This window comes from Protopterus annectens, chromosome 2.part0 (genome assembly GCF_019279795.1).
Source record: "Protopterus annectens isolate FY-2018-M chromosome 2.part0, PAN1.0, whole genome shotgun sequence".
Lineage (NCBI taxonomy): Eukaryota > Metazoa > Chordata > Ceratodontiformes > Protopteridae > Protopterus > Protopterus annectens.
In genome coordinates, this window is record NC_056728.1 from 1,821,365,867 (window position 1) to 1,821,383,607 (window position 17,741).

General features: G+C 41.0%; 1 protein-coding gene across 1 annotated transcript in view; it reads left to right on the forward strand.

Moving 5' to 3' along the window:
* The first annotated feature begins 1,050 nt into the window (after nucleotides 1-1,050).
* Nucleotides 1,051-17,741, forward strand: part of LOC122792892 (MOB kinase activator 3B) — a 714,758-nt gene continuing 698,067 nt past the window's right edge. Inside the window, exon 1 of the mRNA XM_044060451.1 lies at nucleotides 1,051-1,375. The gene's annotated coding sequence lies outside the window, so the exon portion shown is untranslated. The remainder of the gene's footprint in view (nucleotides 1,376-17,741) is intronic.

Here is a 17,741-nt window from a genome sequence, read left to right on the forward strand (position 1 = left end):
TTTTAAGGATGATCCTTGACCTTAAACTGTGTGGTATACAACAGCCAAGTCTTCTGACGTGCACAGATGTAATTCTCTGCACATTAAACTGTATTCTGATTAGACCAACTCATATATCAGTCCTTACCTTCAAATGTCATCCAATCTCTCTTGTAAAACAGCCTTATTTCAGTGCCATCAGTTTAACATTTTTATGGTAACATAATATTTTGCAGGCTAAACCATATCAACAAGCTGTGCACAGGACTGGAATTCATGTTTTGTGAAAATAAAATCTTCCACTTGTAGAATTTCAGTCTTTTTTTTCCTGTTTCATATAACATTAGCAAAATAACCTTTTTATGTAACTATTAGAGGAAATGTAAGAAACAATTTTTGTCCTAAAATCTCAGGATATTTGCCATTGTTCATGTTTTATCGCAGGAGACGACGACACAACAATTAGAGACAGTCACACTTAAAGAGGGGCAGGTGGTAAGTAACCCTACAAAACTGTCCCTGATGTTCTGGGACGTCCCATACTTTGACTCAGTTTTTAGCTCAGTCCCTCTTAATCCCTCATAAAACTGGTGATTCTTACAGAAAATACAATGAATTACACTTAATAAACAGGCATCTTTTACTTCAGAAAATGCATATGATTTCATATTATCTTAATCTGTCAACATCTCAGGTTAAAAGCACTGATATTTTAAAAGTGTCCCTGATTGGTTGAGAGTCTTGTCTTTAAATAGTTGCTAAAAACAGTTACCTGAAACATAAACGACACAAACGTTATCAGTAAAAATATCAGTGTTTTTCCCCCTAAAGCAAAGAGCCATTCCTAAAATGTCGCAACCAAGATGAAATAGCCAACATACCTACCACGGTTCTTTAGCTTATCAGAGGAAATTAAGTGGTTTTATGGAGATTTATAAGTACTACTGTCTCCTGGTACAATGGTCGTACAGCTCCGCCCTGTCTCACACAGGGAGGAGCGTGAGATTTTAATTGAAAGCTGTACTGCTGATTTGCCGACGCAGAGGACTTTGTAAAATTCTGCGGTGCTGCAAGTTATGGCATGCTGTCAGTTTGGAGACGCTCCCTACCACTTGACTCCTCCTAAACCTTTTGTGAATTCACTAGAGGGCGTGACTATCCAATCCAAAGCCTGACAGGGGCTTGTCCGCACTGAGAGAACAGGGACTTGTTTAAGCACTCCCGTAGTACCGTTTGATTAGGGTGCATGAGCATTTGTTGACAAATTGACAGTGTAAGAGTTGGGTTGAAAACGCAAAAGGAGGTACAAACACCTTTCCTGGAATATATCCGTGTCTTCAGCGGCTCTGGACAGAAGGGCGTTCTCCTGAAGTGGAACCTGGGGTCAACTTGGCAGGTAAGAATAAGTAAGGAGAGGATGTTAGCATAAATGTGGGCACTGACTTTGTTTAGACGTGCAGTTGTGCAGAGTTACAGCGCACATGGGTCGTTAAGTGTACGTTCTATATTTTAACTTTAGTAAAGTAAAAGCAAAAGATTTCGAGCCAGCTCGTATTCACCTTAGGCTTTTCTTTCTATTTGTTGTATATACAAGGTGGGTGAATGAATTGGTGCAGCCTTCTATAACTTAAAGGAATTGTAACAAGTGGTACAGTTGTTGCGTTTTCCCTCTGAATAACTTTAAAAAGTCTGAGGTTTCCAGCACAACGTTGTAAGCAGTCACGATGCGTGCTGTGTTATGCACGATGAATAGTCCGGATGGCTTGTAAACCCCTTAAATAATAATGTGCATCGTATGATTTCTGAGACACTATTTAAACCGTTAAGCACTCCCAAGTACTGCTGACAAATCTTTACATTATGATGATCTAATCCATCTCATGATCTCAACTACTTGCTTAGTAGACCACGGTGCGTGCATGAAAGCTGACGGATCTGATCTAGCAGTGACAAGAACTTGGAAATTCGAAATCGGTACCCTTAAAGGAGTGCGACAGTTGGGGAGCCCTTAAAGATTTGTAACAGGTGGGGTAGCTGAGCACACACGAGAAGCTCAGCTTTGTTCCTTGGATGCCTGACATGAACGTTTTGAGATTGCCTTTTAGAGGTCTGCTTACGAGGTGGAAATGAGGTGGGCTACATCGATTCTGCTTACGCATGGCTAACCCTACTATAGTAACATGAAATGTACCATTCTTGCATTGAAAAGGAGTGTGTGTGTATCCCATCTGTGGTCCAGTGAATCCGCGCCCCTGAGCCCACCCTTCCCAGGCAGTCCGTAGAGAAATTCTGCGCCTGTCACAACTGTGGTGCCGTAATTGCTTGTTTAGTGTTTTAAAAGGTCCCGCTTTTACTGCGGAGTGGAGGTGGAGAGCACTGACTGTAAAGACGTTTATGGGCTTTATTTTACAGAAGATACGCCGTTAATTGTAGAAAAACAAGTAAAGCGTAAATAACTATGGGAGACCTTTATGTCACCATGGGTATTAAACCACAACGAGCCTTCACAGCGCCAGGGTGTGGGGTTCACGCCTGAACTGGTAGTCCTGCTTATAGTTTGCATATTCTTTTCATGTATGCATGGGTCTTCAGTGGGCCGTAGTTCTCAAATGAATCTGGGACAAACCCCCCAAAAAACTGTGACTTTAAGTATTAGTTTTAAATATTTTTAAGTATTAGTTCTATTAATTTGAAATGTTGATAGATTAAGAAAATGTAAATTGAAGTAAAAGAAATCAATAGCTGTAATTCTCATTATTTGTTAACTGTGTAATTCACCACCATTCATCCAAAAGTCACCAATTTTAGGAGGGATTAAAGGGGACAGAGCTAAAATTTTAATCAAAATCTGGAAATCAGGGACAGTTGAGAGGTATCCAGTGGGTGCTTTGGTTTCCTGGGGGGAGAGATACCAGTTGAGTGTGCATAGGTGCTGCGTTTACCATTGCCCTTGTGGCCTGTTAAGTCTGTGAAGCAGTTTGTTTTTAGCAAATGAAATTATATGTACTACATTAGTTTGAGATGGTTTAATTAGTGGGTATGACTATGATTAGGTCTATAATAACACTACCCCTTAACATCATGGTGTAATCTTTTTTTTTTCTTTTAGTAACTGTCTGAAGACTGTTAACTTTTTCCCTCTGCAGTGCTGTTACACTGGTATTTTGGTATTGGCAATATATATCATTCTGTGATTTACATTTCTATGAATGTGAAGAACAGGAATGTCTGGTAGGAATTTCAGGGCCTTGGACAAATTCTTGAGTTAGGCTAACCTTTTGACACAATGACACTCACTATGCTCCTCCAGCACTTGGACAGAACACAGTCATACCTTTATTTTTTTAATTATTCTATGTTTTCCCTCTTTTACTTAAGTTAGTAATTTGTAATGTTTTAAATACAAGAAAGCATGGACCTGACCGAAATTGGCTTACTGCAGTGCTGTATAAGAACTCGTACAGAACACCAGTAACAACAACATGTGTATATGAAGATTTCACTGTAAATGAAGACTTTAAACTACGGTGTTCAGCTCTCTTTTATGTTTTCAGAAAATAAAGTTCGGACTGTGTTCAGTGATAGGTTGTAGTATTGCGCTGACCTTGAGCACTATAAAACGGGGTTTGGGAAATTGTTAATAAAATACTATTGCTTTAGAACTACAACTTTGTTGCGGTTTTGTTATTTAACTACTGTTACCCTCAAGAGTATTTTTGCCCCTTCAGATAGACGTTCTGGCTGCTACCGTACTAATGAAATCAGACATCCACAGGCTGTTGACTATAGCAAAACATAAGCTCCACATAAACTTAACTTGTTTAACTGCAGAACTGCTTTTGACACGGAGTCAAGCAAGGGTCTGTGCAAAGATAACTGTTGCCTTATATATTTATAACTAAAATGCATGCTAGAAGTGGGAAATAAAGTAAATGAAATCTTTTTAAAAGACTTTGCAGACCTCTGTGACATTGTCTATATTTGACACAATGGCAAATCATTTTTTTGTTTCCATTTTTATTCCCGAGTCACAGTAGATCAGTACCCGTTTTGTATTGCCTGCACATACACCGAAAATTTCAAAACCCTTTCGGTTAATGTGTTGCTGTTCTTTTGCTAAATAATGCTGCACCTGACTCCACATATCACAAAAAACTGAGCAGACTATTCCCAAGGATATATAATTTTCACAGTTGTGCTACTCTTAAGCGAAGGCAAAGTCTGATTAGAGCTTTAGACTAGTGCATACTTGGGCAGTGCTTTTCAGTATCACTTGGATTTAAGTGTCACTGTCATTTTGCACATCATAGAAAACAACTTAATAGGTAATTAATTTTTTTTTGACAACCTATGATCCTGCCTTTACTTGTTATTCTGTATTCTGATATTATAGCCATACAAGAAGCAATCTGGCAATCAAACTAATCCTTCCTCTACCTATATCCTGTTGTACAGTTCGGTTAAGAAGCAGTACATTCATCATTACTGTGTGTTCTAAACTTTGAGTTGGGATGGCTGCTAAGTCCGTACAACCTAAGTACTTTAGAGTTTATCTAAACGTTATGCTCACTCTCGTTTTCACAGGGAGTGGCTTCTGTCCTATTTCAAGATGATATTCTGGATTAACAAATTTTTCTCTGAACATTCCAGGATGACTGTTCATAGAAGTATTCTGCTGCCTAAGGTAGATCATCCTCTTCCCCTCTTTGTTTTGGCTGTTCAGGTTACCAGCCAAACCTGTTCGCAGTTAGTGGCCATAGTATTTTGGTTCATTACTTCCAAAAGCTATAAGAAACGCCTCTTTGAGTAGCAGAAAGACAAAGCAAGGAAAGCAAAGAGCAAAAATTCCGGTACTTTCTTATTATTGCAACCACATTTCCAAAGCTTTCAGAAATGGAGACGTTTATGCAAAAGTGTTTCTCAACCTTCAAAGGGGAGTGTTAAGCAGCTAATTAGTAGTGGGTGACTTTGGGATTGAGGCCTGAAGAGGAACAAGGGTCAAATCTTCGGCTCCTCTCGGGCGTGTTTCACTTGTTCAACGACCTGCACAGTGCTGCACTGCATCTCAATTCCTGCGTTCCTGAGCAGAATCCCTCAGCAAAGGCAAGTTAGTCAGGGACATACCATCAAACACTCACAAAAAAAATGCATTACAGTAAGTCTCTGTCGTAATTATTTAGTATATTTACAATAGTAATACTGAACTCTGGCCTCTTCTCTTCACACTGTTGTCAAAATCTGTTATTTTCCGGTGTACACCACCTGCTTATCTTCAGTTTTCCTACTTTTACAGAATGCAACCATTACCTTAAATTACATATGAAATAGCAGCATTGTAAATGAAACTCGGTTACCTAGCAAAGGTACATGAACTGGAAAACTACAATACCGCCAAAAACATCAGTACTCCCAACTTTCCCTCTTTAAAAACTAGAACAGAATCAGCTGTCCTCATCTACCTTCATGGTGTGAAATCATTAAGAATGCAACGGTTCATTTAAACATTGATTTAAAAACCTTGGTTACAAATAAAAAGTGTACCCGAAGCAAACTTTCGATTTCTGTGTAGGGCGGCCACGGTAGTGCAGCAGTTAGCGTCACCTCACAGCCAAGAGGTTCTCCGGTTCGATCCTCAGCTGGGGTGCCTTCTGTGCAGAGTCTGCATGTCCTCCCTGTGGTCGCGTGGGTTTCCTCCCACATCCTAAAGACATGCTGTAGGTGGATTGGACTCTCTAAATTGGTCCTAGGTGTGAGTGCGTGCGTGTGTGTGCCTTCTGTGGAAGGTTGGGTGGCGGACTGGCAACTCGACACCGTAAAACTCCACTGCCAATCATGAGTGGACAGGTGATCTGCTGTGGTGACCACTAACTGGGAAATGTGGTTGCGATAATACGCAAGTACCAAAATTGCTTCCTCATTCCTGCACTAATTGCAGGGACTACTGCTTTTCCGTAGCTCTCTCCCTATTCTACTTGTGATAGCTATCATAGTGACCTCAGAATGACATAGCTTATACTGGTCAGAGCTTGTGTTGTACTTTCTGGAACAAAACTTTTCTCAAATTGTGATTCGACAGTATGAATAACCTTCCATCTTTAAGGCAGAATGTTACAGCATGAGCAGTTTTAAAGATAAATAACTTTTTGTATTTCTTTACTACTGAGCTGGTAGGCTTTAGAAGTAATCCATTATAAGATCGTAAGAACATACTAGGCTATTGGCCCTGGGGCCCTTATAAGCCTAGCCAAGAATTTAGCCCATGTTCTGACATGTCAGCACCCGACGCCCTTGTCCAGCAGGGACACAGGTGGAATCCCAGTTGTGTATTTTCTGTTCCCCATCCAGTTATTCAGGTTGCGCTTAAAAAGGGGTTAATGAGGTACTCTGACATAGAGAGGGCGTCCCTTCCAGTGAAGGGGGAGTCTCAGGGACACAAATCTGGTTTGATTTTTAAATGCCCATTACCCAAGGTGCTCTTGTAGAGGAACAACTCTGTATGAATATAGTGAACGAGTCTGTTCAAGCAATAATTGTGTGCTGCTGTTTTTCTGATTGTATTTTTTGTTACAACTTTTGTATGTTTACCTTGTGCCCAGGTTATGTTTGTAAAGGTCCTTTAGCTTCGTTACCTGACTTGAGATAGTCAGGGGTAAAATGCAGGTGTCCTGCAGTAGGTAATTTGTGTGCCCATATAAAACTTTACCTGTCGTATGTTGCCATTCCTAATGCTGATAGCTGTACCATTTAGTTAGGGCATTTTTAAACAGCTTAATTACTATCCCTCGCAGCTGATATTATTAGCAAAAACAGTATGAGGTATCAACCGATTTCTTCCAATACTTAACGTAACCAGCATTCTCTCCCTGCTCCCCTTTTTGTGCACAAACCACTATTAGCAACTGCAGTAACTCATTTAATTGCAATATCTCAATGGTAGCCTAAATACAAGAAACGATTGTTGGCAACAAAAGAAGTAATGCCTCACACTACCTGTCTCCTAAACAGGACAAAACTTCTACCTCACAAGGTTCTTACTTATTGTAGCAGTAGACGTTGGACTGAATTTAAGAGCACAGGCATCGCTGCATTGTAGCAGGAGACGTTGGACTGAATTTAAGAGCACAGGCATCGCTGCACTAAACACACAATACATCACAGTCTCAAGGTTGCATTTTTCAACAGAAGCAGCATAAACGATTGTACCTTTCTTAGGTCTTGGATCATACAGTATGCCCAGCTGTAAAAGATTTTGCAGAATTTTGACTTAAAGCTAATGACTGTCTCCAATTACTTGCAGAGCGACTGCCTTTACTGTTTCAGTAACAGACCAGTTCCAAGGATGGAAGGCTTCCTTCAAGGAATTGGTGAGGCTTACGTGAGCAGTAGAAGTAGGATGGAAGCCTAGAGCCAGGCACTTTGGTGATGAGTGGCTGGTTACTGACGAACAATCATTTACGTTTCACACAGGATGGAAAAACATAAGTGCAGGGAGATGGGATAGCGGTGTGGTAGAGTTGTATCATTTGAGATCAATCTTTATGGCTTGTGGAGCTCATTTGGGCAACTCCACAGTGCTATAAGACTGATGATCACAAAAATCTATTGTGCTGAGCAAATTTGTTTGAGCAGGAATAGGTTCTAGAGACCGCTACATACTTGTTTGTAGTAGACTCCCTGTGCCTAGCTGCACAAATTGTTTGACACCGCTACATCTGATAGCTGCTTTTATGTGCGTTTGACACTTAGCTCGACGTAAATGTGCATATGAACGTGTATTGATTACTGTTTTACATTATTTTGCTGCTTTTCTTAATTTCACGGTTAACTATACCCTGTATCTGCAATCACTGTTGTACCTAAGCCTCACTGCTCACTTCCTCTCCTCATTTCTACCCTCATACGCCAACCTGCATGCACTCCCTTGCACTTTCACTTCCAGAGGCCCTCCCATATTCCCTCATTTTCAGACCACATTCTCACAGAGCTCTTACACCATACACACCACTCTTTCCAGCCTTTTTACTCATACTTGTTATCCCCCTGTATCCTAACCCCTCTCCTCTCTTTTTTTTAGGTTAACTGTAATCTACACCTTCAAGCCCTCAGACCTACCCTGCCTGGAACTACCTGAAATTCAGTGCCTTAAACGTATCTCCTGTCAGTTTTACTAAAAGTATGTTGTGTCTTTCGGCTTTTCCCGGTTAGGGGTCGCCACAGCGGAACTCCGGTCCGCTAATGATTGGTAGTTGATTTTTACGTGCCGAGTTACCAGCCCTGACGCACAACCTTCAACGAAGGTACGCCCATTCACCCATGTCTCCACACAGAAGACGCTCTAGCTGAAAATCGAACCGGACAGCGTCTTACTGTGAGGTGACATGTCCTACTAATTTCACTGGATTGGTGCTGCTGCCGTACCAGTACTGCTGCTCCAACAGTCCGCTGTTTCTTGTACATCTCCTGGCCTCTCCCTATTCTCTATCCACTCTCTTTCCCTTTCCTGCCTTTTCCAGCTAGTTACACTCATACAACTCCCTGTTTGCTGTGCTCCCCCTGTTTATCTCTGATCTTTCCCTCTCGTCTGACCCTGCTGCACTACTCTATCCTATTGCCGTACACCAGTTTGTAAATTCTGTATTGTATCTACTTCCTGAGGAATTATACAGGAAATCTCTGTGCCTTGCTTGGCCCCCTCCTTCCTCTCTTTGCTCTCATTTTTGCTAAACTTACCTGCATCTCTCTTGGTATTCTAAGATTTCTTCCTCTCTTTGCTCTCATTTTTGCTAAACTTACCTGCATCTCTCTTGGTATTCTAAGATTTCTTTTCTGTCACAGCCGAACTACCTTACCAAACTCAAGTGATCGTCTTCCCACCTCAGTCCAAGACACTACCCAAATCACACTGTTATCGAGACTGTCGTAAACTCTCTAATTTTAATACTAACTTATTTAACTCCATACTGTAACATTGACTGGTCCTTCCTCTGGTAGCTCCCTCTCAATGAAGCAGTGCTTAAATTTAATCACATTTTCCTAGATACCCTCAACTCTTAAAGCTTAAGATCTTTAATCTTAAGCTTAAATCTTTTTTCCTATTGTCGAAAGATTTTACTCTTCTAACATATTCTGGAAGAATCACACCAAGTTCTTGTAAGCAAGTAAAACAGCTTTAATTTTACATGCATGGAGATCTGCTACATGATAGTAATATGCCAGCAGTCTGGCTACTTGTACTTTGAGTTCTCCTTATATAGACCTTCCTACATACATGTAGCACACAGAACATTCATTAAAATTGATAGTTTGATTACTTGTTTTACCAGCCAGTACCACAGTTATTCTTGCACCATTAACTTCCTTATCAGTGGTTTAAGATTAACTCCTGCATTCCTCAGTGATCAACATTTTCCAGAACATTTCAGTTTGCACGCAGTGAACATTTTTCTGCTTAACCCTTTAAATACAGAATACAAAATATGTTGACTTCAGTATTTTTCATTTCCCTTACAACATTTTGTATACTGTTTATTTTACACAATCCCAGATCGTTGTATACCTTCTCATAATCAGAGAAATATGCTTTTGTAGCATTGGCAGAGATAACCTTCGATATTATCATTTTGATACATGGTATGCAACAGCAGCCAAGCAGCAAAAATATGATTGCACCAACACATACAGCAATTAAAATGTTCATCAACACAGAACCCCAGTTTCCAAACAGGTTTTGGAAAAAGTCAGTCAAGGGTTTGGACCAGGTTTAGTCAGTTCAGAAACTTGTTGAATTATTTCCGTTATCAGGGATGAGCGAGCAGCACTCCTCGTATCAGGCGCCAAGTACCTCCTTCGCCGCTAGGGTGAAATTTCTGCAACACTACTGTCGTCACCAATTCTAGCGCTGAAAATGTCGCATTACTCAGAGTCTCTAACAGTTTTGACAGTTTAGTTCCCAGATGGATTTTACTGTCCCATATGCTGGCAAAATACCAGCCCAAGCAATTACATCATCGCCTAGGTCCATATGTGAGAGTCCTTTGCTGCTGGCGTGTGCCAAGTCATGGTGATAAATCCATGATGCATCAATGTTACCTCTGGGATTAATAGGTTTATTAAGAGAGCATACCTTGAGGCAGCGCATTTGCGTGCCTGATAGCTGGTATCAGATATCCCAAAACAACTTCCTGACCAGCCATATGGTAACCATTTATATGCTTTCCTACCACAAATAAAATAACAATCATTTGTTTTGATGGTAATATTGGTTGCAAATTCATAACTCCATTTTGGCTTTAGCCCTTAAATAACAGGCCATATACATACAGCATTTTTCAACAAAACTAATATCATTTACATTGATGTCTTTTTATAGCTCCAAACTTGGTCTCACACTGCCCTTCTAGGGTACAATTATGAACTATTGTCAAATTACATTGGCTCAGCCCCACCTTAACTTTCCCAATCTTTTGAAAACACACTGTTCCATTTGGGCGCCCAGAAGAGGCAGCGCCACCTTGTCTCTCAGTGGTACTTCTGTGGTTTCAAACAACAAACTATTCCAAGTATCATTTATTCCCAGAGGGGCTGTCCCTAACATTAAGCCACTGTGTACAGTAGGTATTGCAGTACATACCCAACAATTTGAGACATTCATTGAGGATGCATATGCATATTTAATCGCTTGATATGTATTAAAGTTTGGATGCCAGCTGGTGTGTTTGTCTCTTTTTGAATGGCTAGCTTCATTAAAAGACAGAAATGTCCAAAACAGAAATATTACAATCACAATAGTTATAAACAATAAAACATTGCAATAGAACCATTTTCTCTTATTCTCATTATTGTCCTTCATGATTGCTGCTGTCTGTTTGTTCCTCAGGGGAACTCAGGTCTTTATTTAACTTAAAATGTTTTATGATTTTGCAATCGGTTAGGTGGATCCATGAGGACCTTTCTTTAATCCGAACTGCTGTTGGAGTTCGATTAGCACCTGGTGGGATGCCCAATTCTTGCGTTTATTATTTTGATCCAGACCCACTCGCGGGTCTGATTTCCGTGATCTTGTCGTCTCTTGAACCTGAAAAACAATCATTCGTTAAACAGCTGTTAGTATTGGTCAGCATTTTCCTCATGTACTCAGCTATCTCCTCACCGTTCCGCGGCAACAAGTTTTGCCACTGCGGGGCGTAATAAATCTCCATACAACAACTCAAATGGGGTGACTCCTTTTGAGGTGGATGGAAAGGAGGGCTAGAGGTAGACAGGTAATCCAAGACTGATGTGTCTCGGCCATGAGTTTTCTCAACTTGCCTTTTAGAATGCCGTTATGGCGTTCCACCAACCCTGCTGACTGTGGGTGGTAGGCACAATGGTGTTTCAATTCAATTTGGAAAACTGTAGACAGTTTCTGTATGATCTGATTGACAAAATGCGTGCCGTTGTCAGAGTAGATGCGTGTAGGAAGTCCAACGATGTGATTGACCAAAATTTTAGCCACTGATTGAGCATCCGGATGTGTCACGGAAAAGCCTCAACCCACTTAGTAAATGCATCTACTATTACTAACACAAACTTCTTTAGTTGTGCGGGGTCAATTCGATGAAGTCCATACATATTGTATGAAAAGGATAGGGGTGTTGGAAATGATGCGAGCAACTCTGACCCCTCCCGTGGTATTTAGCACATACTATGCAGGATAGACAAAGCGTTTTGCATATGCAATGAAACCCTTGGTCCAAAAGGTAAGGTGGATAATTCTAACCATAGCTGCAGGGCCCAGATGGGAAGGGCCATGCACAACTAGTGCTGCATATCTAAAAAGATTAGTAGGCAAAACATATTTATTATCCGGTCCCACATAGATTCCTTTGTTCTGCCTAACACCATACCTAGTCCAGCGTTGTTTTTCCTGTACTGTGCTAAGTTCCTGCATGACTTGTAAGGTTTGCAAATCAAATTTATCTGTTGGTTGTAATTCTGTAGGTGTGGTTTCAAGTGAAAAGGTACTGGACATAGCTGCCTCTTTGGCTGCTTTGTCTGCTAGGGCATTACCAAGTGATACGGGTCCTTAGCACGGGTATGAGCAGCGCATTTACAGATGGCCAAACCCGTGGCGTTGGACTTGTAGTAATTCAAGGATTAGGTCTTTGTGCATAATGTCTTTCCCGAGGTTGTAACCATCCCCTATTTTTCCATTGCTGAGCAAACACATGCACCGTAGAAAGCATATTGACTATCCGTATAGATAGTAGCGTTCCTGTCCTCTGAAAGGAGACATGCCCTTGTCACAGCAATCAGTTCCGCTGCTTGGCGGATAAGTTCAGTGGTCTTGCCTCTATTATCTGAGTTGCAGTAGTAACTGCATACCCTACCTGCGTGGTGCCTGTTTCTGTTTTGCGTGCTGACCCATCTACAAACAGTGTCCAGTCCGCATGTAGTAAGGGTTGATCTTTAAGATCCGGTCTTGGTAGAACTTTAGAATGTATGAGATCTAAGCATACATGCGGAATACCGTCTTCAGCAACAGGTAGCAATGTCGCTGGATTTAAGGTAGTGCATCTCTCAATTGTCATGTGTGGCTGCGATAACAGCGTAGTCATACAAGATAAATGTCTGCTAGGTGACAGAAATGTTAACTTGTCCTGCAGAAGGATGACTGCTACAGAGTGCGGGACTTTTAACGTAAGATCATGGAACAATACCAGCGTGGCAGACGCTTGTACCGCCAAAGCGGCTGCAATTACTGCTTGCACACAGTGTGGTAATGCTCGTGCTACTGAGTCCAATTTGCTAGAGTAAAATGCCAATGGTCTTAACTTATCTCCATACATTTGCATTAAAACAGATGTCATAAATCCCTGCTTGCAATTTACAGTCTGTATAAAGATCTTACTGTAATCTGGAAACCCCAATGTTGCTGACCCAGCTATCAGTTGCTTGATCCTAGTAAATGCCTGTACTGCCTTGTCTGTCCAGTGCAGCAAATCTTTTGCCATCGGTATTGCAAAAATTAAGTCTGATAGTGGGTGCACTTCTTCGGCGTAGTTGGGAATCCTTTCGACAGAAGTTCGTAATGCCTAAAAAGGACATCATTTCTTTTTTGTAGTTGGCATGGGGGCTTGTAAAATAGCATTCTTTCTACTGTCATCTAATCGCCTACCCTTCCCAGAGATAGTATAACCCAGGTAACGTACTTCTAATTTACAAAATTGTAACTTAGACTTATTTACCTTATGTCCTTCGTGAGCCAGAAAGTGTAGTAGTCGAATAGTCTCGGACTTACAGAGTTCTTCGGCCAGGAGGATATCATCCACGTACAGTAGTAGGTGGCACCCTTGGGCTGGTTGGAACTGAGCCAAATTGGTGGACATCTCTTGTGAGAAGATGGTCGGACTTTCGCAGTATCCCTGCGGTAACCTGGTATAGGTATAACGCTTGCCCATAAGCGTAAATGCAAACCAAAATCTACCATCTTCCTGCAAGGGAATAGAGAAAAGGCATTACTGATATCAATTACAGAAAAGTAGTGATCTGTTGGAAGGATATCGTTCAGCAGAATAGACGGATCCGGGACTATGGGGGCCCGAGGTACCACAGCGGAATTTATTGCATGTAAGTCTTGTACCATCCTCCATGTCCCATCCGTTTTTACTGGAAATAAGGCGTATTACGGTGAGTCTGTGCACAGATTTAATATCCCAGCTTTCAAAGGTGCTGTGTTTACGGTAAAATGCCCTCCTCTGCCTTTCTGCTCAAGGGATACTGCCGTTTATGAGGTCTAAATTCTGACTTGGGTGTAATCTTCACCTGTCCTGCCGTTCTAATCAGTCCGATATCGTGCTGACCCTGCGACCATAATGAGTTTGGAATCATCTGCAATTGAGATTCTTCCATGGGGGTAAGGAGACATAGTCATAATGTCCCAGGGGATTGTATCGGTTTGTCTTCCCTGAGGTGCACGGTCGCTCTGGCTTGTGTAACCCAGTTAAGTTTTGAACCTGAATGCCCTTACCTGCCAACTGTTCTGGTGTCCATCCTACCCATTCAGTTATTTTTTTACCCACGAGGTACCATGACATTTCTTTACCCTCCATGACTGAAATATGTGTGGTTAATTCATTCTTATACAGCAGCTGCATATCCCTTGTAAGGCTACATGTGACTGCAGAATTACCTAGTGTGTCCCAAAAGGCTATGCAATACTAGTTTGGTGACTTTAAAACTAAGAAATTTCTTTTCGTATTCTAAATCAGGTCCGGCACATCTTCTGTAATACATTGTGCAATGTAATGGATCTGACACCTTCGGATTAGTTATGCGTATTTGCTTAATGCCAAATTTGTAAGAGTCGTCACTACACTCTGGGGCCTGTCTCTATCAAATCATTACTATACCAGTAATGTAGATCTCCCTGCCCTCTAATAGCATTGCACTATTCAGTTCTATTCTCCTTGCCACCATCCCGTGGAGGTTGGGACGGCTGCTATACGAACACTTGCATTAAATCTCTTCCTAGTAAATGTACTGGGCAGATTTCTGAAATTATTACTCGGAACCGTATGGTTTGGTTCGTCTCTGGGTCGGTAAACCACAGAGGTTTGGACAATGGCTCTTTGTAAATCGACCATTTGCTGCTTTTACAAGCACATATTCATCTGAGGTAACATCGGATGATATGGCAGTACTGACTAACGTTAGAAGCCCTGAGTCACAAAGAAATTCTATGTCTCGGCCCTCAACTTGCAATGTGATCACTGGTTGGGATTCCAATTGCATAGTTGATGCTAGTGCTGTTAGATTTACCATTTGATATTTCTCATTTTCTGCCATTTCCTGTCCCCACCCATCATCTTCACTTATACCTACTTCCCCATTCTTACTTTCTTCTTGTTCCTCATAATCTCCATCTCGTCTTTTTGACCATCATATAGTCATGCGGTACCACGGAAGCAACCATCGGTTTCTCGGTCCTCTGCAATCTCTGGCGAAATGTCCTTTCTTACGCACTTAAAACACTCCCCTCTTTTGCCTACCCTCGAAATCCTCAGAATGACTTATGCCTCCCGTCCTCGTCCTCTTCCCTGCCACGCCCTCTTGGGCGATTTGCGGAACCTTGCACTAACATTAAAGTTCCATCTTCACTAACTGTAAAGTCTGGGCTTTTTATTTTTTTTTCCTTCAGGTATTTCTCAGCATGTCTAGCATAATCCATAAGGGGCTGTAGCTGTCCTGTGTGTGATCATATGCTTTTGTATAAAGTTACCAATGGCTGTCTTGCAGCCCTTTAGGAATGCATTTTCAGTTGCTGTTCATAGGGCGAATCATTTGCCTGATTTTCTGCCTTAATCAACCCACTATGAGCATCAAAACATTGTGTGAGACGATGTAGATAATTGTCAATGGTTTCGTCATCTGATTGAACGCATTGATTAATGCAAGTCCAATCTGCTTTGGGCTTCCAATGTTCTTCTATTTTATCTAGGAGAGTCTTTATTCTGGTTCTACGGAGTTAAGCGGCAAGGCTCCCCTTCCTCTGGTAGCAGGGGTCCCAAGTTCATAAATAAGGTGCCAATCAGGTCCTAGGATTTGCCTTATTACTTGTTCAAATTCTACAGCGTTTAATCTATAACTCATTCTCATGCCCCTCGTCTGTACGGAATTTACATATCTACTTTTGGATGGGAATCCCTCTACCGCTTTTCGGATATCATCACGGGTCCACGGTCGGTGAATAATATAGGACCCTCTTCTGCGCCTGCTTGAGGATTTGCCACTTCTATCAGTGGGTATTCCTCTCCTTCCTGCTCTGCCTTCTCCTTAATTTTCCAGTCCCCTTCTCTCCTAATACTTCCGCTCGTAAGTCAAGAGTGTTGGCAGGCTCTCTCTGTAATATAATACGTGGCGTGGGGGACACTCACGAAGCCTGGTATTGCGGTGGGTCCTGGTGCACCTCAATAACCTGTGCAGGGTCTGGATACTGGATGGGAGGGGCCGAGGATTCTGGTGACTACGACTGACTATGGAAGTTTCATTATCTTCCTTTTGAACAAAGTACACATCTTTTTCACTTGAATTACCACACCCTTTTTTTCAAATTTCGTTCCTTATGTTTTTTATTTGCTTCCTCCAGCCATTTCTGTGCCTGGGGAATCCCTACCTTCTTTGCTTCCTTGTCTTATTTCCTGCCTGTTTGCAGTAATCTTACTAGATTTTGACATTCTGACTTATTTAAACATCCACTAAACCCAAGTTCCTTTTTCCATTTATCTAAATACTTTACATTCTTTGGGTGTAAATCAAACATAAACTTTTCATCTTCAGTTTTGCCTTTGGTTCTGTTCCCATTTCTCTTACGAGAAACTATTCCTGTTCCTGAGATCTCTTGTATATGGAATCTATTCACATATACCCTTATACTTTGAGAAAATTCAATTTCTCCCTTGACTAGTCCCTTAAAATTTAGACAAAAATTCCAATCAGAAACAACAAAAATAGCTTTTCTTTTGCTTACCTTTGTGATTCCTCCGCCCTGTTTCGCTGCCACCTCACGGATTGAATCTGGAAAGAGTGACTGGCCTCTAATTTCAACCTGTTTCAGTTGGAGGTCTTTCATTCGAGGAGAGCCTGATCTCTCTCCACCTGCGCAGGTTTTCAGCCTCTCTTTGTCGCCAGTTATGTCGAAAGATTTTACTCTTCTAACATATTCTGGAAGAATCACACCAAGTTCTTGTAAGCAAGTAAAACAGCTTTAATTTTACATGCATGGAGATCTGCTACATGATAGTAATATGCCAGCAGTCTGGCTACTTGTACTTTGAGTTCTCCTTATATAGACCCTCCTGCGCATACACGTAGCACACAGAACATTCATTAAAATTGATAGTTTGATTACTTGTTTTTACCAGCCAGTACCACAGTTATTCTTGCACCATTAACTTCCTTATCAGTGGTTTAAGATTAACTCCTGCATTCCTCAGTGATCAACATTTTCCAGAACATTTCAGTTTGCACGCAGTGAACATTTTTCTGCTTAACCCTTTAAATACAGAATACAAAATATGTTGACTTCAGTATTTTTCCACACCTATCAAATTGGATATGTTCATGCTTTAAACTAATACCCAAGAAACATTCGGGGACTAATACTCCAAGAAACATTCAAGGATAACCTAACTGTATCACTTCTAGCTCTCTCTCTTACTACTACCAAACACATTTTTTTCGGTCATATTCCATACTAGTTAGCTCATGTTACACTCTGTTCCCATAATCCCTTATTACTGTTCTTTAATTTATTTATTAACTTCCAAAGTTCACACAAGTTTATCTGTATATTTACTTACTTCATGCCTAGTACCTTGGTTCAGCAATGTATTGACCTTAGTCTTAACCATATTTCTGCTTAGTTTCTTGCCATACTACATGAAAATTTCCATATATATATATATGTTGTATTTCTGTCCATTCTATATATTCCTTTATTGCATGTTATGTAATTACTTCAGAAGTATGTATGCTTAAAATGTGATCTGTGTTTATCTTTGTTCTTACTATTTGTTTACTTAAACTTTTTTTTTGGAGCTTTTCTCTGCGGGTCTCTGCTGAAAAAGGGCTTCTAAGAACCCAGACAGACTAACCCGGTTAACAAATGTAAAATTAAAATAATCTCTTGCCTCCTCCAGGCGGATTAGAATCAAAGCTAATTATGCTTCCTGGCTGTCTAAGGAAGCTAGATCTCTTGCGCACAAAAGAGATATCACTTGGAA